General features: G+C 44.1%; 1 long non-coding RNA gene across 1 annotated transcript in view; it reads left to right on the forward strand.

Annotated features, from left to right (window-relative positions):
- Positions 1–1,861: 1,861 nt before the first annotated feature.
- Positions 1,862–21,284, forward strand: part of LOC310843992 — a 468,743-nt gene continuing 449,320 nt past the window's right edge. Inside the window, exon 1 of the long non-coding RNA XR_014563860.1 lies at positions 1,862–2,264. This is a non-coding gene — a long non-coding RNA (uncharacterized lncRNA). The remainder of the gene's footprint in view (positions 2,265–21,284) is intronic.

The raw sequence follows: 21,284 nt of genomic DNA on the forward strand, positions 1-21,284 counted from the left end.
GAGAACCGGAGTTCGCTCGGCTGCTGGCCGGTGGGCTGGAGTCAGCTGGTGGCCTGCCAATTGGCCCCGACTCCCCGGACGCATCCCAACACCTGTGTCACGGCGACTTATCGTGAAGGAGAGGAGGAGGAGAGAGGTGTTAGGGAGGTTGGTGCAGCATGAGCACAACAATGGGAGTACCATGTTTGTTCTGCAGGTGCCCCCACATTGTATCAGTCTCCCTGTGGCTTCTCCCTTCCATGTTAGCAGCAGCGACACACCTGACGGGAACCTAGCATTGCAGCTCTGCCCTCCACCACCACTCTAAGCAAGGTGCTTCTGTCTCTCTTAGGTTCTCTTTAGCCCAATGGGGCAGCTGGGTTTTTTTAATAATAATAATAATAATAATAATAATAATAATAATAATAATAATAATAATTTATTTATACCCCACCCATCTGGCTGGGCTTCCCCAGCCACTCTGGGCGGCTTCCAAAAATATATATTAAAATACTGTCATACATCAAACATCAAAAGCTTCCCTAAAGAGGGCTGCCTTCAGATGTCTTCTAAAAGTCTGGTAGTTGTTCTTCTCTTTGACATCTGGTGGGAGGGCGTTCCACAGGGCTGGTGCCACCTGGGAAATGGGTGGTTGTTCCTGATGCCTTGTGATGGGGACAAGGCCTATTTCCTGATACCATGGGGGGGTTTCTTTGGTGTGTGTGTGTGTGTGTTTGTGTGTGTGTAGGAGGGTCAGTCTGTTTGATTCCTTAAGTCCCTTCCAATTCTTGGGGTCCTATACTCCATGAGGGTTATAATCTAAGACAGGAGAATTCTGAACCAGTTGGACAAATTTCTTTGTAAGAAACATCAGGAAGAACATTCTGACTGTAAGAGATGTTCGACAGTGGAATGGACTCTCTTGGGGGGTTGTGGACTTCCCTTCAATATGAAGCCTCTGGTATAAATTAAATTTCAGGACCCTGGCCTTTTAAGAGCCCTACAGGATCAGGTCAAATGCCCATCCAACACAGCTCCCTGTTCTCACAGTGGCCTACTCATGGGGAAACCCCAAACATGAGTCATGTGCAACAGCACTCTCCCCACTTGTGATTCCCAGCAACTGTTATCCAATGTTTTCATTGGTGAACATAGCTATCATAACTATTGGTACCCTTCTGCGCCATGAAAGTATCTAATCCTTCTTTGACGTCTTCCAACTTGGTGGCCATGATGACCATCATTGTGTCTCTTGTGGCAGTGAATTCCATAAATTAGCGAGCAGAATGCTATCTGTTGCACTTCGGTCTCAAGTTTCAGGAACAGAGAGAGGGTTGGAAAATACCCAGTACAGTTCTGGATTCGATCAACATTGTTAGGGGAAAGAGAAGAAAAAAAGCAGAGAGAGAAAAGTGCAGCCCAGATCATTTCCTTTCCAGTCATGGTTGAAGATTTAGTTGCTGTTCCACTGCAAGCAAGCGAGTCAGCTTCCCTCGAGATTTCCCAGCCAGGACAAACAATGTGTTGTAGTGCCTCTCAGTTATTGCCCTGGTAGATTTCAAGGAATCTTCTTCTATAAAGCTAAGAGGCTGTTTCCTCCCTGCCATTGTTCAGACCAACTGAGCTAGATCAGCGGTGAGCACTGTGGGGATTCACTCCAAGAAGGAAAGGCTTGATGAATAAGAAATGCCACAACACCAGCAAGGGGGGGGGGGAGAGAACCCATCCCTGAAACTTTCCCCTCTCTGACAGGTGTCTGTAACAATAAAGGAGGCGGAATCTGCTTGTACGAAACCTCTCTCTCTTTCTTGACTGATCAAGTCCTTGGTGATCTATCGCGGGAAGGTCAATAGGGTGTAATTAGCAGCGGGATTAAAAAGAGAGGCTGCGCTCCACGAGCCTGCTTCTCCTTGCTGTGGCTTTTTCGGCATGCATCTCACATCTCCCTGCTCGTGGCTGGCTGATGAGCGTGCGCTGCTACTGCCGGCACACACATACTTCACCGCTTTCCCAGAGAGTGGAGCATTAGCAACTGCAGTTGGGGAAAGGACTCCAGCCTCCCTGGCTTGAGGGCGAGAAGCCACAGTCTGATCCTGCTGGGAGGAAGGAGACGGCAAGCACCCTGGAGGCAAGTTTCAAAAGGACCTCTCCGCGCCTTCTGTCAACAGCAGAAAAAGTGCCACTGATGCTGAGCGCACTTTCAGCAGCATTCCAGGCACATCAAGGGCATACGCCGGCATAGAACATTGGCTGCCTTGATAGGTGGGGGAAGTCCACGACTCAAGGTATGTTTGCCATCCTCTTTGCCTGTAATTCTCTTGTCAAATGCCTGTGGCTGCCTGCTTCTCAGCAGTGGAGAGCGATCTCGCTGTGCACAACTCCCTGTCGCAAGCAGTTGGATTTAGCAAGTCACCATGGTAGGAAGGAATTGCCAAAGGTCTCCCCCTGAGTAGCCACAGACCCTGATGCTAAACGACTGGACTGAGCAACCGGTGTGTCGACATTCAGCGCAAACTGATGGTTCGGTCTGTGCATCAGGGCAAGCTAACCACTGGGTTGAAAATCATACTTTGAAAGCAAAGCATTTTCCAGTTGACTGCATAGATGTAGCTGTGTACAAGGGTTTTATCAGCTGGTTCATTTGTTTTTTGGTGAAAACCCTTCCCATGCACCAGGGGTAGTTACACCTTGCAGCAAGATCTGGCTGTCATCAGCAGACTTTTCAATTAACTTTGATCTTATTAAGAACTTGCAAGATGCTTTGCTGTTTCTTAAGGAGGGAATGTGGTGAGAGCAGTTAATCTTAGGTAGTGCCTGCTTTTAAGAATCACAAGTCAAGATGCGAAAGTTTTCAGGCAAAGCTTTGAGAGGGTGGACTTTCTGTAAAATGCAACCAATACGAAGTCATCAAAGGCTTAGCATTCATGTGGCCCCCTTGAAGGCTATGGCGGGGGGGGGGAGGCAACTCGAGCAATGTGCTATCAAAGGCAGTGAAGTCGCTTTGATGTGGCTCTTTCCAAAACACAGGTGGTTTCAGGGATGCTACTGGATTAAGACACAGGGCAGAGTATCCAATCAGTGTGAAGTAATTGTTGGCTTATGCTGCTGTGGTCCCATTAAAGTGAGTACTCAAGGAATCATGCTCTTGCAATGTTTAAGAAAACTCCACTGAATTCAGTAGGACGACTTCTGCCCTCCTCCAAAGTTAGGCTTGTGTTATACAACCAGAACTATTAAGTGCCAAAGTAGCACCTGATTGTACCACTTTAGATGGTGGTGGGGCAGCAAAGTATGTCTGAATGCTCTCCCACAGAATACAAACTAGAAAAATGTCATGTCACGGAGAAAGAGTGACTGGGCTTGGGGCTTTCTGACTCTAGCTTGATATGGTATGTGATCCCAGAAAAAATATTGGTCATGTGACTTTGCTGATTATATACGGTGTCTTTAGATATGTCTTGCTGGTAGTGAGAATTCAATCCACAGTGGAGTGCACTTAAGATATTAACCTCAGTGTTCTTGAGTACACTGAAGTTTGTTGGATTAGGCGTGCTAAATTTTCCAAAAGTGCATGAGTTTGCAGTGTGGATTTCTCTGTCGCTTCAACTTTTTGCAAATAACTCGAGACACTTGTTGATCCGCGCTACGATTCTTTGAAATGCTACCGGCAAGTTGAAGTAATCCTGGTTAGCAAGTCAAAGGCAACTTTTACAGTGTCCTGAGCAGAGAAATATCACCTAATCTTTCCAAATGGTTTATGCTGAAATAGTGTCTTTAACACCAGTGAGGCTACTTTATATTGGCTTACTTCCCTTTGCAATAAAGCTACACTTTTGTTGAAGGAATATTGGTTTTGCTTCAGAATTCCCAAAATTGCTGATGCACACTGCAGCCTTTCCTGGACTTAACCACCAACATGGTTTATTATGTAAGGTGTTGTTTCCCCCCTTTCCAAAAGAAGGAGGCAGTTGACTTGGGAAAGCTTCCTCTGTAACAATCATTTGTTGGGGGTATACTGTTAATTGATTACCTTAACTGATCCCTATTGCTGGTCTACAACTTCCATCATACAAAACTGCTGACCGAGCTGATGTGAGTTGGCGTGCAACAACATCTGGATGGCAACTGATATAATTGTCTTACTGTACAAAGTAGGCTGGTCAATGATGGCATCCTGGGACATTGCTGATATCTTTGGGGAAAGTGATACTGCTTATGTGATCCCTTTCTTCAGTTTGTATAGATGAACAGATATTGTAAAAACCAGGACACAACTCTCTCCTTGCATGAATGCTGCTTTTCCTTCTCCTGTGTGTGTGTGTGTGTGTGTGTGTGTAAATATAATACAATAATTCTATTTGTATTTTATCACCTATTGTATTTGGCACTTAGTGCAGAAAGGCCAGATCTAAATCTGAGTCAATCGGTTAAGGCATCATATTACAAGCTACTTTATTTCCATTCCATACTGGGTTGATGTTGTCATGGAATTATCCACCATGACTCCCCAGTGTCTTTCCTGGTTAGTCTCCAGCAGTTCAGATCTCATTAGTATACATATGGAGTTTGGGCTTGTTTCCTCATCATACATCATTTACACTGACATCCATTTGCCATTTTATTTTGCCCATAAGTGCAGTTTGGAGACATCTTCTGGAAGATCTTTGCAGTCTAGTTGGGTTTTCACTACTCTGAGTGATTTGGCATCATCTGCAAGCTTGACCACTTCACTGCTCACCAGTAATTCCAGATCATTTGGAATGATCCCACAGGTCTCAGTACAGATCTTTGGGTGATTTACTGATTTCCAAACAAGAACTGTCCTTGCAGTCTTACAGTTTCCTCTTTTCCAGGCTAAACATACCCAGCTCCTTCAACCAATCCTCATAAGGCTTGGTTTCCAGAGCTTTGATCATCTTTGTTGCGCTCCTCTGCACACACACAGTATTCCTGGTGTGGTTTGACCAAGGCTGAATAGGGTGAAACTATTACTTCACTTGATCTGGACAGTATACTTCCGTTGATGCAGCTTAGAATAGCTCATTACTGTCTATACCAGTGTTTCCCAACCTTGTGCCTCCAGATGTTTTTGGCCTACAACTCCCATCATCCCTAGCTAGCAAGACCAGTGGTCAGGGATGATGGGAGTTGTAGGCCAAAAACATCTGGAGGCACAAGGTTGGGAAACACTGGTCTATACTGACTAGCAGTGACTCTAGGATTTAAGATTGGAGTCTGTCCCAGTTTAACTCAAGATGATGGGGATTAAACCTGGAAGCTTCTACATGCAAAACAGATGCTCTTCCACAGAGCTATAGCCCCTTCTCCATCCTCTTTCTTGACATTGCTAACTCAGCTGGGGACCTGTCCTTTTACTTTGTCAAAAGCTTTTTCAAAGCCCAAGAATACTGAGTGGTATCCAGCTAATACATCCCATTAGTGCAAGGATTTCTCCTTTTTAGAAGACATCTAAAGGCAGCCCTGTTTAGGGAAGTTTTTAATGTTTGGTGTTTTATTGTGGTTTTAATATTCTGTTGGGAGATGCCCAGAGTTGCTGGGGAAGCCCAGCCAGGTAGATGGGGTATAAATTAGTATTAGTATTATGCAATGGAACTTCCCTATTCTTCTGCCCCCACATGTGCCCCCTGCCCTTCCTAAATCAGTTCCTGAGTGTTCAGAGAAACTCTAGAATGGATTTAAGGGGTACATCAGGGAGGAGAGGCAGCAAGTCCTATTGTGCATGCAGAAATCTTTCTTCTGATCGGATGCATCACCTAGTAGTACTTTGGGTACAAACCATAGGCTCAGATTCAGCTTTCTCTGACTGCTAGCATAAGGACTGTTGCACTAGCGTAAGGGTAAGAATAACATTTGCACGATATGAAATCCCATGAAACGATTATATTAGCAGATGCTTGTTGTGTAACTGGTTGTGCAACAGGAAGCGCTGGGGCTACTGCAATCTGTTGCACAACCGGGCACAAGAACCATGCTGGCATCCTGCCCTTCTCTTGCACAAGCTATTCTGCTAGCTCAACAAGTGCACCACTAACAGACTTGTAACTTAGAGCAATGTTGAATTTCTCCCATAATGTATGTCAGACCACATTTATTGACATGTTTATTGGCACATTCAGGGAAGTCTAAAAGGCTGCTGAAGCAGGGCTTCCCGTTGCAGAAGCCATGCTAATCCTTCCCCAGGAAGGCTTGTTCTTCGGTACAATTAATAATCCTCTCTTTAATAATGTTTCCTACCAAATTACTTGCAACAGATGTTAGGCTGAGTATTACATTGATGGTAGTAGTGCTACATGGACACATCTTGTCAGAAAAATTGAGAGGTAGGGAGGAAAGAAAAGCATTGCAAAATCCAAACAGGTGCACCGTTTCTAGACAGCCCCTATTTATAGACTGCATCAGATTTTTTCCAAAATAGCTGAAGATTAAAAATAATCAGTAGCAGTGGCATTTTGGGTACCCATCACTCTAATGAGTGATATATATATATGGCTTTTTTCTTATAAAAAAAGGAACAGCATGATACATACCAGCAGTAAAGTTGAAAATTAGGCTCCAGATGGCAAGCCTTTATATAGCAATACACTGGATTAAGTTTAGGGCTCTCCTGCCTGCTGTTCCTTAGCTTTAATTTTTCTTTGTTCTGAGTTGTTTTGGGATTTTTAAATATATATATATATATATATATATATATATATATATACCCTCTCTTCCGTATCACCCCAGTAATTCCATGACAATGTAGAGATTAGAATAGCTTGTCTGCTTTAGCAGAAGCTTTGATTGCTCTCCCATTATCCTCCGCATTCCAACTGATAAGCCATGGCGAGTGGTGAGAATTCAAAGGGCATTCATGTCCCCATAGCTCTTGGACATTGTCCGAAAACAAGATGCTTGGTCATGAAAGGTTAACTTCTCATTTTGCACCCTTGAATCCATGGGTGTGTGTGTGTGTGTGTGTTGTGGATTGGCTTTGATTACAGGAGCAGTTTCAAAATGTAGCAGCTGGGAACTTTATTGCTAAGAGCAAACTTATATATTCCAAAAGAGAGTTGAACTCTCCAAACAAATATATCAATGCCATCAACTCTGGTTGGTTATTTTCAACAAGGGATTTGTAAGCTAGTGTGGCATAGTGGTTAGAGTGTTAAGAATAGTACTGGGGATACCCAGGTTCTATTAAAAAAATCAATGATGCAGTGCCAGGGTGGGGACAGTGGAAATATCCACACACCCGCAATTGAAAGGTTATACACCTAGTTTACACACACACACACACACACACACACACACACGTCTTTTGAGAGTGTGAGTTGTGTAGATATGCGTGCATGGCAAAGTGGCTGTGTGATCACTTTGGTATGGTTCAACCTATCCCACAACCACCAATTCTCTTCAACTTTCCTGTGTACCTGTCTTTGAACCATTGACTTCCTGGTGTGTACATGCTAGCGGTGTGCCTTGACTATGAGATTTTGTTTGAACTTCAGTTTAGCACATTGGAAAACAGCCTGCTTCAGTTCCTAGGCACTTTGTTGGTTGTCCAAGTCTACTTAGCCCTCCCCCTTCATCTATTTGGAAACAACAAAGAAAAAAAGGTGATAACCCCTCTCTTTTTATAAGAGTGAATAAAATTCACAGACCTACTAGCTCTTCCAGAATGTATAAAGCATTTGTTTGGGGATTATGTGCTGGTTACTTCTAAAGTGACCCCCCCCAAGAGAGAAAAAAGAAAAGTCCTTAACTGTTTCATTTTGGGGGCAGAATTGGATTAAATTTGCAGGTTAGGTTCTCCTTCTGAGGGGATGAATCCTGTCAATTTTCAGAAGAATAGCAGAAATGCTTTTCCTGCAAGGGCAACTTTTGAGTTTTTTGATTTGAGAAAAAAGGGGGATTCCTCAATATTTCATAGTGTGTTGTGGGGCATTTGGTATGAGAATTACAAAAATTAGAGAGATTCCCAATATAAGAAACTGGGCTATGAGTCTTAACATTTTGCTTCGCTTAAACAGTCAATTTCTATTACTCCATCATTTGCTGCATGCTTATACTCTTTAAGCTAGGATTGCCAGCTGACCATGAAAAGCCTCCCCTGTGAATTGCTCTTATGCCTTTAACTGCAGTTTGATATTTCTCAGCATTTCTATCATTAAGCTCTCCCCAAAGTTTCATGTGGTACCTCAATGAACTATTGGAGTTTGGACATTCATTTATTCTGGTTTTTATGGTCTTATTTCTGCTGCACTCTGTCCTACACCATTGCCTGGGATGTGTTCTGTCTGTCTTCTACTTTCTTTGGTGATCACTCACAGCCGAGTAAGATTGTCTTCCATAAACAGGGTTTTAACAAGGAGTCCATAAGTGAATATGGAGGCCAGTTCTGGATCCACACATCCTTCCACACTGGGGACATTGGTTTCTGAGTGAGAGTTGATCCCGGTGTGGATTTGCCAAGCGTGCCAAGTGTACCTCTTAGCACATTTCTCCTTTTCATCCTGAGTTCAAATGTCTTCAAAGCCCATGACACCTTTGGTAAAGGCTGTTCTTCAATCGGAGCGCTCACAGGCAAGTGTTTCCCAATTGTTGGTTTTTATACTGCATAAGTTAAAATTTGCCTTGAGACAGTCTTTAAACCTCTTTTGTTGACCACCAGCATTACGCTTTCCATTATTAAGTTCGGAATAGAGTAGTTGCTTTGGAAGACAATCATCAGGCATCCGCACAACATGACCAGTCCAACGAAGTTGATGTTGAAGAATCATTGCTTCGAGACTAGTGATCTTTGCTTCTTCCAGGACACTGGCATTAGTTCGCCTGTCTTCCCAAGTGATGTGTAATTTTTTTCAGAGACACCATTGATGGAATCTTTTGAAGAGTTGGAGATGGCGTTCGTAAGTGGTCCATGTTTCACAAGCATATAGTAAGGTTGGTAGTACAATAGCTTTGTAAGCAAGCATTTTGGTTTTCCTGTGAATGCCCCAGTCCTCAAAAACTCTGCACTTCAATCGGGAGAAAGCTGCACTCGCAGAGCTCAGAAGAAGTGTGCATGCACACGAAAGCTCATACCTAGAAGTAACTTAGTTGGTCTTTAAGGTGCTACTGGAAGGAATTTTTTTTTTTTACTATGGCAGACCAACACGGCTACCTATCTGTAACTTCGGCATCAATGTTGGCCCTTGTCGAAAGACAACTGCCCTCTGGCCAACAGGTTAGCCTCATTTTTGTTGTAAACTCTCTCTCTCTCTGTGTCTCTCCAACGTTCTTACTTACTTAACAAAGCAGTCCTGAGTGAATGAACTCTGCTGCCCCATTTCAGGAAAATTCACCATAACTTTGCATATTACATGGGACCTTATTCAAAGGCTTAATTCCATGTTCTCCCAACATGTTCTGACCACTAGCTGCTGCCCCCCTGATGCCACACTATCCCTGCAAAAAATCCCCTGTGATCCAGAACACAGATCATTTAGGGCTGCATGCTGCATGGAAGCTTTTACAGGTAAGCTGTCTGTTCAAAGGTTCCGTCCTTACAGATGTCCATGCTTCATGCATGGATGCCAGCAGATGTAACCAGTCAGGGCAGCCCCATTCATGTGCTGGGAGATCCCATAAATACAAACCTCTGACTGTGCTAGGTGAGCTAAGGGTGTTGTTGATAAAATGATTTTCAAAATGTCTATACTTTGTCAGGATGGAATACAACAATTTACTTGGAAATGTCTCAAAGTTGAACCAAAAAATGTATAATTCTTATGAAACCTTAAGGTATTCAGAACGATTCAACAATAAGGTGCTAAGCAAGTTCATTTCTGGGACGTTAGATGGAAGTGGCAGATGGTACCCAAACAAAGACACAAGCATCCTAAGTAACATGACTGGTCAGAACTACTGGGAAGTTATTATTTGTGTGGAGTAAAGCTGTTGGAGAAAAGCATGCATTTGGCATAATCTGTCTTTCAAGAGTCATAGTGGGCTTGTTTGTCAGAATAGAACAGGTAAGTAGGGATGGAGTGTAAGCCCTGGTGATGGCAAAGCCTGATTCTCTCTTGCGAGATATGGACTGATCAACCTTATAGCTCCTCTCTAGCCCAATTTGGTCAAAACTGGAAACACAGGAACATAATTTGTAACAAATATAACAATTTCCCCAAACTTTGGTCTCATGATTATTCTTTGAGTGTGTGGGGGTTTCAAACTGTGTGAAAAATCACAATTTAGTGTCATTGAAATATGTATTCTAAAGCATTTTCTCATCAAACGAACCTTTCGAAATGCATTTCTTCTCCATACATGCATGTTTAATTGTACTTTGGTTTGCTTTTTCTATCTGGGAACTGTGTCACAACATTCTGCAAGTGTGAAAATGAGTTGATAACATTCTGCTCTGCGTGTTAGTTCAAGAGGGTCCATCCATATCTGAATTCATATGGGAATTCACAGTTGCCCTCAAGAGACCCCAGGATGCAGGATGTACCTGAAAAATATCACACGGGACAAGGCCTAGTCAGATGGTCTGGGTTGGGTTAAGGATAAAGCCCCAAACAACAAGGAACCCCAACTTAAATGAGTCTTGAAGGGTTTCTACTGATTTTGGAAAAGTGTCTAAGCCTCTCCACACATGCATGGAAAGCTCTATCCATGGAGGCCTCTGCTCATGTGCAAAGAGACTTGCAGCAAGTTAGCTTTGTATTTCAGGCTGAGATTTGCCTGAAGTGGAACCCGCAAATTGGGTTCAAATTTCAGTTACTGTGAGATTTGAGATCATTGATGTGAAGGGTGCTTGTTGGCTGCTTTTAAAGGGTTGGCCTGAAGAGGGCTCTGCTCTCTTGCAATCAATGTCCCGGGTAGGTCTGTGAACTGGATGTTTGACTAAAGACACACACTTTGGAAACCTGTGTTCTCAGCCGCCAATCTATTTCAACTGGCTTCAAGGAATCTGCATAGCTAAGACATGGAGATTTGTGCTATTGAACACCGATTTATCTCCACGCGTGGCAGACATGGAAATATTTTCCTAAGAAGCATATGTAACATACCCTGACCCCATTAAACAGGAATAGTCCCTACCCTCTAGATCAGCTGAAGGCCTATTTTGATAAATAGGGATGGAGGAGAAAATTGTTCAGTCCATTTTGCTGTGGATTACCCAATGTCCCATTCCTGAATTTGCTTGAAGATCAAAATGCAGCTCCTAGCTGGATCGCACACTTCTCTAGAGTTTGCAATGCAGTATTGGTGCGCAAAAATCAGAGCTGCACAAAGACCCCAACCCTGCTTTTGGGCATGGCTCCAGTCTGTGGGGGCCCCCAATCAGCACAACCTGCCCTTGTCCAACTCAGGGACCTCCCTGCCCCATCTCGGATCCAGTCCCAATGTAGTTAGGGGGCAGGGCTAAACTTTAATTATGGTGGCTGGGGGAACAGATGGACTCTGATTAAACATATGTCCAGGAGGGGGTTGGGGATGGAGAATGGGGATGGGTTTCAATTATTTTGGGTGCACTTCACAAGCTGCTTGTGAGCATCCTAAATTCTGCAGAATTGATGCCTCTGCTTAACAGCTATTGACTGGAGGTAGCAATCCTGCTGGACAGGGTATCAGGCAGGAAGGAAAGTTAGGCAGCACCCTACGTTCACCTGGAAAGATGTAGCCATTGTTGAGGTTGGTCTCAGCCTTCTCAAGGGTTTCCCCACCTGATGCCCTACTCTCTGAAAGACCCAGATCACTAGGAGCTATCCAACCCGACCTATAGTGATCCATAACTGTCTCGCCTCAATTGATGCCCCAATCTCTCCGAATAGGGAAGGCGAGAGCAATAAAGAAGCATTCTTAAATGCCCACCAAACCCAGAAAATAAGAAACTCCAGAGAAATAAACTCCTTTTATTAAAGCTGCTTTCTAAAAAAGCGGCAGCTTCCTACAATCCTTTCAATCTTCTGTTCCCCTCTTCTGTCTGTCAAAATAATAATAGGAAGGCACAGTTTCAATGGAACATCTTTGAAGCGCATTTGGAAAACTGCAAAGCCTGGTTTTGAACGTTTATAGTGTGTTTTAAAAAAAATGTCCACCTGCTGTTGTGGCTTGAACATTTGTCTGCAGCAACCAATTCAATTGTCCAATGGCAGATGGGTGGGAGATTCTATATTTAAGAGAGCAAAAGAAAAAGGGCCAGATTTCCAGTAGTGCTAGATATTAAAGAGCAAAGGAACCTTTTGTTGCTAATGTGCATTAGGAACCTGGTTAATACCACCATGTACCAGGTAACTATGAGAAGGGCTTGCGACAACATCCAGCTGGCCACAACAGAATGTTGAACCTGAGTTCAACAAGACTTTGATGCACAGTAAAGCTATCATATGACCAATTCAGCCGTTGACAAGGATCCCAAGCTCTTTTTTGTCAACTTGCATTTCACTGCCTGAAAAGAGTTCTCCTTTAATATAGAATCAAAAGAAACTTGCGCTCAACATTCAGCTGAAACAAAGAGGTGTATATGAGATTTTGATCAATGGGTGAGGCAGCTCACAGGGCTTGGAATGCCCATGGGCTGTGTGAACCACCATAATGGGTTTCCCCTCAACTGATGGTTGCACTGAAGCCCCTCCACTTTTATCTAGAAAGCAGTTTGGGTGCTCTGGAACTACGTGAACTTTGACCCCACATCTTGACGATCAGAGTCTGAGTCATCATCCAGGGCCAGGGATGTGATAGTGACAGCAATAACTGGGTCAGCAGTTTGCAAAAATAAGTTCAAACAACCATTTGACTCATAAGGCGGCACTGGAGGCTGGTCCATTAGAGTAACTGATGCACTGTCATACCAGTTTAAGGAATATGTGTGTGTCTAAAAAATAAAAATAAAAATGCAAAGAAGAAGAAGAGTTTGGATTTGATATCCCACTTTATCACTACCCGAAGGAGTCTCAAGCGTCTAACATTCTCCTTTCCCTTCCTCCCCCACAACAAACACTCTGTGAGGTGAGTGGGGCTGAGAGACTTCAGAGAAGTGTGACTGGCCCAAGGTCACCCAGCAGCTACATGTGGAGGAGCGGGGAAGCGAACCCGGTTCACCAGATTACGAGTCTACCGCTCTGTTTCCCACACACTCTTTATTTTTTCCAACATAGAGATTCCTGGAGACATCTCTATCCATTCTCTGTCCAATTGGCTCTTTGCACTGCTCAGCCAATCCCAAGCCAAAACAATTGCTATGGCCAGGCGATTCCTCTCTCCCACCTCCAGACAGAAAAATCCATGTGTTTAGCAGCTGGAGGGGCTATGAGAGAAGAGGTGGAGGGCTCTTTCTCTCCTCTGACATAAAAGCTGATCTGAAACTCCTTAATGAAGACCTGCACTGCTGCAACTTTCTGCTGAGCATGAAATACGGATGCCATGACTTAGGAAGGAAATTCTGATTGACACCCTGTTGATGCCCCCCTTTGCATGCTCCAGCAAAGTGCATGTCAGCCAATGTAGACAGAGGGAAATAATGACATTTTAAACCTGCTTTTAGCCAAATCAAGTTACTACATCCGAAAGAAGGGAAAATAGAGCAAGGGAGAGAGAGAGAGAGAGAGAGAGAGAGAGAGAGAGAGAGAGGAGGGTGGGGTACGATTGTTGAATGATAAGCTGTAAAATGAAAGGAGAACTGGGGGAGGGGGAAAGAAATGGTAGCTACCCAAATCTTGCTGCAGGGAATAAAAGAGAATGACAAAGTGGGCAACTCCTTATCATGCTGGTCTTTCTGAATAATCAGGTAGGAACAAAAGAGGGGAAAGAACAATCTGTTAACTGACAGTCCTTTGTAGACTACACAATAGGAAACAAAGGTACTTTTTACTTTTCTCTTCCTCAGGAAAGGCAGGGAATCCTACAGGTGCTTTCAAGAATGATTTGTGAGTCTCCAAAATATTGGCTGGGATCCAAAGAACTGCAACTACTTTTGCTTTTTTAAGAAGTCTTAGGTTTGTAATCTTTTTACAGAAACCTCCTTTTGATACGGAAGGCAATCTCAGAAGAGCAAAGGAAGCATTTCGCTGGATAAGGTCAAAGGCACATCTGATCTATCACTATGTTGTCACAATGGCTAACCATTGTGGAAAGCCTCCATCACCTGTGTGCAGTGATGCCCTCCTCACTTGTGATTCCCACCAACTGGTATTCAGAGCCATATTGGGTGGTATGCAACCTGTTGAGGTTAAAGGACCTAACTGTGCAGAGGCAGGACATGGAGGCAGTTGTATAGAGGCCAGGCCTTCCAGCTGAGATTTAGAAGGTCCATGTGCAGAGGAAATCTTCCCCTGAAAACCCTTCTCTAAGGAACAGCTATAGGAAATGGTTATTTTTGTCAAGCCTTGCTCATGGACTTATTGGAGAGATCTGGTTGGCCATAGTAAGAAATGCTCTGGACAAGATGGGCCTTTAGTCTGATCTAGCAGCATTCTTCTTCTTCTTCTTCTTCTTCTTCTTCTTCTTCTTCTTCTTGGTTTACAAAAGTATATGCAATCTCTCTCTCTCTCTCTTTCCCCCCTCCAAGTAACATTTTTTACAGATCAGTTTGATTTGTTGAGACATTAAGAAGAATAGGGGGAAAGAGGTGGAGGGGAGAAAAGATGAGTGGGGGGTGGGGTCTGGTGGTGATGTTTCTATTAACCCCACTCAATGGACCAGAATGTGGTCTAAGGTAAAGGTAAAGGGACCCTTGACCATTAAGTCCAGTCGTGGCCGACTCTGGGGTTGCGGCGCTCATCTCGCTTTATTGGCCAAGGGAGCCGGCGTACAGCTTCCGGGTCATGTGGCCAGCATGACTAAGCTGCTCCTGGCAAACCAGAGCAGCGCACGAAAACTCTGTTTACCTTCCCACCAGAGTGGTACCTATTTATCTACTTGAACTTTGATGCGCTTTTGAACGGCTAGGTTGGCAGGAGCAGGGACCGAGTGGCAGGAGCTCACCCCATCGCGGGGATTTGAACCACAGACCTTTTGATCAGCAAGTCCTAGGCTCTGTGGTTTAACCCACAGCACCACCCGCATCCCTTAATGTGGTCTAAACCCCCCTTTAAATCCATATCAATGAAAAGAAAAGAACTCACTCTGAAACTCACCTACAGGTGGTACCTAACACCAAGAAAGCTAGCGCTAATAGGCCCAGGAACTTCACCAAAATGCTGGAGAGGGTGCACTTCCACAGGCACATACCTCCACATGTGGTGGGAGTGCCCCAGAATCCAACTATTCTGGTCAACAGCCATATGAGAAATATGTAAAATAACTAAGCAAGTATTAGAAATCACCCCAGAATTGGCCCTACTAAACGTCTTCCAAGCAGGGTTCTTCTTAAACATCTAGATTTATCTGATATAAGGTAGCTTCCTAGGTTTTTTTTGCACATGTTCAGTATTGTCTACTCTGTCTGGTAACAGCTTTCCAAGGGACAGATCTCTTTCATATCACCTGCAGTGTCCATGTCAAGCAGGGAACATTCAGGACTTGGGACTGTTCTGAGGAACCTTGTTGCTACAGGAGCAGCTTTCTCTGTAAGGAGCTAGAGCCCAGTTGAAGTCCAATATTGACTGACTAGACCTGTAGTGTGTTAGGCTACACTCTCCTAGAGGAGCTGACTGGCTTTGTTAAAGGGCCTTCACATAACCTTTGGTTTCTGCAAGGCAGGATAGATAGAGATCCTGCAGAGCATCAATCTTCTAAATCATCTTGATGAACCCTGCACAGTGGGGCATGGGTGTGATTGTTGCACCTACAAATACCAAGCCTCAACTTGTAAGAAGGGAGTAATTGTTGGCTGATGGTTTTCTGACTAAATGATTAAGGAAATGTAGGCCAAGACATACACAGAAGGATTCTGTTTATATGTGGATCAGGCTTGGTGAGAAAAGGGGAAATCAGATTTAAATCAAATCTGCAGAAATATTTTGTTCTCCGCCCAATTTGGTTCAGGATTCAGCCAAATCTGGAGCACACTGCTAACTCCTGATGCTCCTGCTATTTTCCTGGTTCCGCAAAATGCTGTATAAATGATGTCTGACTTCACAAGTGCACTTTAGGAGCACCCCTGACTGCACACATGACAAGCAACTTTGATCTTCATGTAGAGCAGTGTTTCCCAACCTTGTGCCTCCATCTGTTTTTGAACTACAACTCCCATCATCCCTGACTAGCAAGACCAGTGGCAAAGGATGATGGGAATTGTAGTCCAAAAACAGCTGGAGGCACAAGGTTGGGAAACACTGATGTAGAGAATGCAAATAGCACATTTGGATTCATATCAGACTGAACTGTCCATGGTACTGAAACTGCATCTTGCAGAATAATCTCTGGGTAAATAACTTCTGACCCAATTCTCCTTGATTAAACTTGCAGACATCATGGAGCAGTGTCTGCATTACATTACATTATATTATATGAAGTTTGCATGGGGAAAACTTCTGTTAACTAGTCTAAAGACACAATTTTATAAGTCATCGATTGGAGTTTTGACTTGTTTCCGCCAACAAACATCAAAATTGTTGTCCCCCTTAAACACATCTAGACTTTAAAACTTACTCGTCCTACTTATCACTGTCCTATCAACAGAAAAATCATCCCTCTTTCTTCTAGCCCTAACTGTTTTAGGACCGACTTACACAATCAACCTAATCAAAGTTCTTGATAGATTGTAATATATCAGCCTGCTGGGGGTTATTATGAAGCACTCCTAAAATATGTTCAGCTCTTGCTATAACAGCTTGCACCTCAGATAAAGGTAAAGGTAAAGGTACCTCTGCCCGTACGGGCCAGTCTTGCCAGACTCTAGGGTTGTGCTCATCTCACTCTATAGGCCGGGAGCCAGCGCTGTCCGCAGACACTTCCGGGTCACGTGGCCAGCGTGACAAGCTGCATCTGGCGAGCCAGCGCAGCACATGGAACGCCGTTTACCTTCCCGCTGGTAAGCGGTCCCTATTTATCTACTTGCACCCGGGGGTGCTTTCGAACTGCTAGGTTGGCAGGCGCTGGGACCGAATGACGGGAGCGCACCCCGCCACGGGGATTCGAACCGCCGACCATGTGATCGGCAAGTCCTTAGGCGCTGAGGTTTTACCCACAGTGCCACCCGCGTACCCCTTTGCAGCTCAGAAGGAAGTTTCAAATCTGTCTGGAGAGGTCTCAGGCAAGACACTGTTACAGAAAGCCAGGCTCAGATGTTCTAGGTTGCAAGAACACCTGGTAAATTCACTGTCTTCTTTCACTATAAATCTCTGCCATCCCTCCTGTTCCATTTGTAGATTTAAAAGAAAACAAAAGAGCACCAGACTCCTTCAACCAAGATATGGCCACCAACATGTCTCTCCCCCACAGTTACAAATCAAGAAGTTACAATAGCCAGAGGCTCTTCGCAGCAGAGCCCAAAATATATGTTAATCTCTCCCCCCCCATTTCACCTGAACCACAGAATAATTCCCCCCCAAGCCACTTTGCTAACTTTTTTTTAAAAAAAATATAAACTCTTTCAGGCACCATCTTAAAACTTTCTTAACCTGCCTTAGAAGCATAGCAGTAGGTGTTACACAGAGAGATACCGTATTTTTCGCTCTATAAGACGCACCAGACCACAAGACTCACCTAGTTTTGGAGAAGGAAAACAAGAAAAAAAATATTCTGAATCTCAGAAACCAGAACAGCAAGAGGAATCGCTGTGCAGCGAAAGCAGCGATCCCTCTTGCTGTTTGGGCTTCTGGGATAGCTGCGCAGCCTGCATTCGCTCCATAAGACCCACACACATTTCCCCTTACTTTTTAGGAGGGGAAAAGTGAGTCTTATAGACCAAAAAATATGGTACTCTTGCTGAAGCCTGGTCTGCTTTCTTTTCATATGTTAGAGAAGAAGATAATAATTCTATCCCACCAACTACTCTTACTCAATGCATTTTTAAAAATTATTTTGATGGGGTGGAGATTGTGTTACTTAACCCAGCTATTGTTGTTCACAGTTTTTTTTTGGGGGGGGGGGTATATTGGGAAATATTTTTTAAACACCCATTCACTATGAGGAAGATGGGATCTACGGCCTTTGTTTCTATGTTTATTTCTGAGCCCATCTCAAGTACAAGAGATGATTCTTTTCACCTGACTACTTAGAAATCTTTTGGACATTGAAAGCATCTCATCTCCATGCACAGGGCAATCTCCTCTGTTGACACCCCCTTCCTTCCCCCTTTTTCTTCTACAGTGGTGCCTCGGGTTACAGACGCGTCAGGTTACAGATGCTTCAGGTTACAGACTCCGCTAACCCAGAAATAGTACCTCGGGTAAGAACTTTGCTTCAGGATGAGAACAGAAATCGTGCTCTGGCGGTGCAACAGCAGTGGGAGGCTCCATTAGCTAAAGTGATACCTCAGGTTAAGAATAGTTTCAGGTTAAGAACGGACCTCCAGAACGATTAAGTTCTAAACCCAAGGTACCACTGTATATTACATTCTGCTGGTGAAGAGGTGCTCTCACCTTTGTCCCATAACACCAAACCCCAGCTTGACAGATTAAGAACATATCCGGATCAAGCCATTGGCCCATCTAGTCCAGCATCTTCTTCTCACAGTGACCAATAAGATACCTCTTCTGGGAAATCCACAAGCAGGACCTGAGCACAAGTCTGCTTTTCCCTCCTGCTGTTTCCTCTGGCTGTGGAGGCACAGCATAGCCATCATAACTATTGATAAGGAAAAGTATTAAACTCTCTCACACACATGGCAAAAGAAGAAGAAGAGGAGGAGTTTGGATTTGATATCCCACCTTTCACTCCCTTTAAGGAATCTCAAAGCGGCTAACATTCTCCTTTCCCTTCCTCCCCCACAACAAACACTCACCGTGATGTGAGTGGGGCTGAGAGACTTCAGAGAAGTGTGACTGGCCCAAGGTCACCCAGCAGCTGCATGTGGAGGAGCGGAGACGCGAACCAGGTTCCCCAGATTACGAGACTACCGCTCTTAACCACTACACCACACTGGCTCTCAAACCCACATTTGGCAGCTGACCAAACCTTCATTCTCTCTAATTCCTTTCCCCTGCTGAGAGCAGAATGAGGTTGATGGGACAATACCTCCTGCATTCTGATGGATCGGCCTTCACTGCTTGGCTCTCTCCTACCAGTACTCAGAGACAATCATAGCTGTTTGCTAAACGAGATTTGCAAGCTGCTTGAAATTGTTTGCATGATTCCATCACATGAACTATCTGCCTGTTTACCTTACTGGAACATTTCATAAACAGCCTTATGGTTCTGAACCACTTTCCACCATATCAGATTTTCTCCACAGCCTCCTTTGTGCCAACTTCTGTTTTTGTGTGGGTGGAAGGGGAGCCTGAAGCAGATGGCTGCTGCAAACAGTGGATCACAGTGGGATTTCCCTTTCCGCAGCTGCTGAATGTTGGTGTGGAGAAAACCCTCAAAATGGATCCATCTCTGTTAAGTTGAAATCCCCGTCCTAAATCCTGGTCAAGATTAAAGATGTTGTGAGACTTAAAAGTGGGCTTTGTGGGGGAGCTCAAAATATGAACTCTTTCCTCCACCCTGCTTGAGAAGGAACTGATCATAAATAAAGGGACTTTGAGATGCCCCATTCTACCACCCTGATCCATCCAGCATCAAGTGGGGAAATACATTTGTGGCCTCCCTGGCTGGAAGAGCCAGCCCCCTCTGACGCTGTGTTGTGCATAGCAGGGGGTCCGGTCGGTTCTAGCATCCTATTTAAGGGGCAGTCTGTAGACAGCATCTTAAAAAGCAGAGACATCACCTTACCAATAAAGATCCGTATAGTTAAAGCTATGGTTTTCCCAGTAGTGATGTATGGAAGTGAGAGCTGGACCATAAAGAAGGCTGATCGCCGAAGAATTGATGCTTTTGAATTATGGTGCTGGAGGAGACTCTTGAGAGTCCCATGGACTGCAAGAAGATCAAACCTCTCCATTCTGAAGGAAATCAGCCCTGAGTGCTCACTGGAAGGACAGATCCTGAAGCTGAGGCTCCAATACTTTGGCCACCTCATGAGAAGAGAAGACTCCCTGGAAAAGACCCTGATGCTGGGAAAGATGGAGGGTACAAGGAGAAGGGGACAACAGAGGACGAGATGGTTGGATAGTGTTCTCGAAGCTACCAGCATGAGTTTGACCAAACTGTGGGAGGCAGTGGAAGACAGGAGTGTCTGGCGTGCTCTGGTCCATGGGGTCACAAAGAGTCGGACACGACTAAACGACTAAACAACAACAACTGTCTGCTCCTTACTCTCTCTTCTTTGTGGTGGCTGCCACCCTCCCTCCCTGATTCACAGTGTGATTCACTTGGTTGCTTGGGAGCCAAGTACGATTTTTTGACTTATTCGTTCACAATGTGTAAATAGGTTAAATTGGTCACTACGGTGATTAGGTGTGGAAAGGTGAGCGTCCTACAGGCTTCCACTAGTTTACCCATGAAAGATGGAGGAAAGTCATTTTCTGAGAGCCAGAAATACTTCGAAAACTCAGTCAATTTTGGGTGGGGAGGGGGCATTCTTTGGCAAAGAATTATGCCATCAAATCAATTCCATTGTAATTGCAAGAAGTCCCTTAAGATCTCATCTGCAACAAACACACTTGAAGGTGAAAGCAGTGAGTCTGTGCAACCACTGTGCTCGAATGAAACAGATACCAAATTGTGCTAATTAGAAGAGGCAGAAATTAAAATAATTTAAGAGTGTATTTAATTTGAGGCAAATAGCTCTGAATGGAACAATTAGCTCATTATATTGACATCATATTGCAGGGGTTTCTCTGCTTCTACATGTACTGTGCTCAGCAGTGAGAATCAAGGGGTACATTTTCCTCCCCCAGCTTTTTCTTTTACTTTGCTTCCACTAGAGAAAATGCATTATTATCTACTTGACCCGAGACACGGCAATTAAGAATGCAGAGCTGAAATGTCTGTAGAGATTATAACAAAACCATTCAGTCAGCTGGAAACATTTAATTAACACACATATTGTAAAGTGTACACTGAATCCATTGGTGCCATCCAAAACCGTTTTGACATAGCAAGAGGTTTAGGATATAATTCCGTAGCAGGGTGTTCCCGGTGCTGCCCAGGATTTTTAAGAAATCAAAACGTATTGGCTTATTTTTTAAAAAATGGATAGTGTAATTTGTGAGTTTGGGCCTATTGTGCCAAAAAATAAAATAAAAAATGGGTGAAATCATGCCCAAGTCACATTTCAGTCCTCCTTCTAGATTCAACAATATGGTGCCTAGTATTCAAACATCAATGAA

Source organism: Podarcis gaigeae (assembly GCF_964106915.1).
Source record: "Podarcis gaigeae genome assembly, chromosome: 4".
Lineage (NCBI taxonomy): Eukaryota > Metazoa > Chordata > Lepidosauria > Squamata > Lacertidae > Podarcis > Podarcis gaigeae.